The sequence below is a fragment of the Vigna unguiculata genome, chromosome 11 (assembly GCF_037176805.1).
Source record: "Vigna unguiculata cultivar grain cowpea cultivar isolate G323 ecotype 2 chromosome 11, ASM3717680v1, whole genome shotgun sequence".
Classification (NCBI taxonomy): Eukaryota; Viridiplantae; Streptophyta; class Magnoliopsida; order Fabales; family Fabaceae; genus Vigna; species Vigna unguiculata.
The window spans coordinates 33,595,555-33,600,085 of record NC_140802.1 but is presented as its reverse complement, the minus strand read 5'-3'; the positions used below and the strand labels follow the sequence as shown (position 1 = coordinate 33,600,085).

Genomic DNA, 4,531 nt, shown 5'->3' with positions numbered 1-4,531 from the left:
TTCCTAAAACATATATATGCATGGAAAATTATCAACTTCTCTTCAAAGTATTGTAGCATAATCAATTTTATGTAGGCACATAATCAATTATGCACATAATTGATTATGTCTTTGTTTTGATCGTTTCAATAAAACCAACATATGCACATTTATGCATCCACGTAATAATCAGAGTCAACTTAAAGTCAAACTTAAGGTCAAAATAGACAAAGTCCTTGTTGTAAGTCCCTTAAAAAAAGCCTTCAAAATAATTATTAATTAGTACTAATATACTTATATTAAACTGACAGTAAAATTATGTTTGAAAATAAGAAATTTCTTAATACTAATTAAATATACTTTATATGGTTGTTGTTAAAATTTAGTACTTTGTAATATACATAACTCTTGTCCTAAAATAACATCTTTCTTTGGTATGTTACATTGTATATATAATATATATTTTATTTTCTTCTACAAAAGGATAAACATTTTTACAAGACCATATATATAGTTCATAACTCTCAAATTGTTGTCGAAAACACGCTAAAAAAGCCATATTAAAAGTGTGAAAGTTGTAAAATTTCAAACCTCACAAATAAGAGATGCTTTATTTGAATTAGCTGAAGCTACTGATGATCCTAAAATAAAAAAGTGAAGTTGAATGTTTAATAACTTATGAGTTAAAAAACTTTGAATTTTTGTTAGGCATGAATATTTTGTATGAAAATTTACTTGCAAATAACTTATTTAGTAAGAATTTACAATCGAAGGATATGTGCATTGACAAAACTATTGAACAATTAAGAGATCTTCTTTTATTTTTGAAAAGTACATAGAAAAAATAAAGTCACCATACTATATATTTTTGAGAGAAAAATGCTTAAACCTTGAAATTTTTTTGAAACATAATTTGTTGGATCTTGATAGATTGAATTTATTTTTAGAATTAAATATCTTAAAGGAAATTATAAGATTGAAAAATGATAAACCAATTAACATTCTTAATTATATAAAAAGAATATTTTTTTTTTCAAATGCATATATAAGTTATAGAATAATGTTAATAATTCTAGTATCAATTACTTTAGCAGAAAGAAAATTTTTAAAGCTAAACATAATAAAAATTTATTTAAGATCAACAATGTCTCAACAAAGATTAAACAAATTTATCATATTATCTATTAAAAAAATGTTAAATAAAATTAATTACGATAATTTAATATATTTTTGCATTACAAAATATTTGAAAATAAATTTTAAATAAAATTATGGTACATTTTAACATCAACGCATATAACATCAACGAGTTCAAATTTCGAACATTAGCTCGAGAAGAAGGATTAAGAACACAAAACAGTGGTGTTTTCTTAATGTCTAACACATCATGTGTTTCAAGTAGTAATGATGGAAACATAAGGCAAGCTGACTTACCGTATTATGGGAAGTTGGAAGATATCATTCAGATAAATTATTATGGTCAATTTTGTGTTACTCTTTTCAAATATAAATGGGCTGATACGACACGAGATAAAGGGTATAAAAAGGATCAATGGAATTTTAATTGTGTTAATTTTGATAGATTGATTCATATTGGGGACCATGAAGAACATGAACCCTACATTGAAGCATCTCAAGCACAAATGGTGTATTATGTAGATGATATGGTCAATGAAGGATGGAGCATTGTTGTTCATATAAAACCAAGAGATTTATATGATATGGGAGAAGAAGTGGAAGAAAATGTATATGAAAATGAGCCATATGAAGAACAAGAGCTTGAACATTTTTCTAGCCTCAACAATGAATATGTGCAGTTGGCAACTAATCATCTAACTAATGATATGGGTGATTGAAGTTAGATCTCAAACATAGAAATAATTTCAGGTTTGCTTGAATAAATTATTTACTATTGTACTTTATTAAAATTAAATATTTAACAATAGTTAAAGTTACATTAATTTTAGTTTTTTTAAATTATTGGGACTATTATTTAATTATTAAATGAATTGTCATTGTCCTCTAATTAGATTAGTTTCTTTATTAATATTTTATTTCATGATTATGTAGTCATGCCAAAGTTGAAGCGTTTTAGAAATCCACACAAGTCAGCACCTCAACCACAACCTGTTACATCTCCAACACGTGATCCAACTTATTGTGAACCAACTTTTAAGCACCCAAATATTGATGTACTTGATGTCCACAATATGCCAACTTCTAATGTTCCAGATATTGGTAACATTACTCCAAATATGTCAACTACTAATGTTTCAGAAGATAATGAAACACCTACACTTTATGTTGGACGTGAATCTGCACATTGTTGGACTATAGAAACAATAGGTATATACATATTTTATTTTATTATAATTATCATATGATATATTTTATAACTTTGTTTGGTTATGTTATTTTATTATCAAAGACACAGAAGGAGTTATTCAAAAGATTAAGGTCAAAGTTAAAGGTGTGAATAACCTGTCAAGGGAGCTACACATCATTGTGAATTTTGACGAGCAAGGCTCTGCAATTGGTGAAGGGCAATCCTTGCTAGCTAGATTTCTAGGAAGCTTGGCAGCTGATTGCAAGTTGTTTCCTATTGATTATGATAGGTGGTATGGACCGTTAGGTGTCCCTAAAATTTATTTTAATGATTGCTTTGAAACACTTTTAAAGGTATAATAGTTATGAAAGTATTTAATAGTTGTTTCTTATGTTTTTAATATTTGTAGCTAAATTTAACATTGATCTATTTGTCTTATTTTTGAAGCCTAAGTTTTATTTTAAAATTTGTGAGGCTAATGCACAATGATATTGCAAAATGAGTTTGGGGAGGAAATGGGCTGCAAATAGACAAAGCTTGTGGAATGAATTCAATGATCCAACCAAAACTAGAGATGAAATCATAAGTAATGTGCCACTACGAATATATAAAGATCAGTGGGCTCGTTTTGTTCATTATCGTCATAAGCCATCTACATTGGTAAAACCTGAAAACTTTGATTATTTGAATTTTTATAAGTAGTTATTTGATTATTATTATTAAATTTGTGTTGTTTTGTGAATAGGCACTTTGCAGGAGAAATAAAGAAATTTGAAAAAAACAAGTAATTCCACACACAGGTGGCTCTAAAGCAAATTCTACTAGAAGGAATGAGATGGTAATGTCACTATATAATTGTATATGTTGTTTATAAAAGCCTAATGTTATACTAATTAACCTTTTCTATTTTAGTTATTGAAAACCGGAAACCTGCCAAGTCGTGGAAAATTATATACTGAAACACATAAAAGGAAAGATGGATCATTTGTAAATGATGCAACTCAAACTATAATTGTAAGGCTTTAGTATTTAAGAAATATTGTTTTCAAGTGTTATGATTTTAGTATTCAAATTTTTATAATTGATGTTATAATTATTACATGTTCTAGGAACAAATTGAATTAGGCTTGACTCGAAGCACTGTTGATGAATCTGAAGTATCTCCTCATGATGCACTTGGTAGAGTGTTGGGTAGTAGAGTGCGAGGCATGGGTTTGGGAGTTGTTCCTAGTAACACATTCAAGAATTTAAGGCTTCATTCTTCAAATTTTATCTCTTCTTCATCTAGTTCTATTTCATGTCCCTCCTCTAACCAATGGCAAGCAAAGTATAACAATCTAGAATTAACATTTAAGGCTTACATGATAATGAAGGAAGGAAGTATTCCTGAAGAATTGGCTGGTTTTTTCACTTCAGAAATAGTAAGTATAAATGATCAAAAGATGATCAAAAATGTTATTTACTATCTTGAAAAATGTATATCCAGGTTTTTTGAGTTATTTACTCTTGTATCCAGATTTTTGGTAGCTAACAAAAAGGTGTATTATTGTTAGTTTGGAAAGCAAACTATTATATCTAAATTTTGTGTTACATTTTCTTATTCACTTGTATATTTGTGATTTTAATTCTATATACTAATTACTTTTTGTGTTTTCTTTTTGTAGCCAAATGACGTTTCAAGTGTTCCAAATACTCCGGTGGAAGGAAGAGAATCGTCAGTTGCTAGCAACCCTTAGTTTATTTTTCTGTATTTATTTTTAGTATTAGATACAATATCACTTCTATTTTGTGAGAGAAAATTACTCTCTTGGATATATATATATATATATATATATATATATATATATATATATATATATATATATATGTTTGAATAGGCAACCACTACTATAGTTTGATATTTATATTTTTAATGCTTGGTACAAATATCTACCTTCTTCTACATTATTATCATTATGGATAATTCTATTTGAATTTTTGAAAAATATTTGAGTTGTGAATGTTTAAGTATGTTATGCACTTTTTATTTATAGTGAGTCTTATTTATCCATATTGTATTTTATATATTTCATGCAAAAAAAATCTCATTTGTCTATACAAAATTAAATTGAATTTTTTTTTTCATAAAAAATAAGTTTTTATTTTTATTATTATAAATGGTTAAATTATGAATCTTTCAAGATTTTTCAAACAAATAAAATAATATTACTTTATAATAAAATTCTC

At 26.7% G+C, this 4,531-nt stretch overlaps 1 pseudogene; it reads left to right on the top strand.

Annotated features, from left to right (window-relative positions):
• The first annotated feature begins 2,051 nt into the window (after positions 1 to 2,051).
• LOC146881814 (uncharacterized) lies at positions 2,052 to 4,041 on the top strand (annotated as a pseudogene).
• Positions 4,042 to 4,531: the final 490 nt, after the last annotated feature.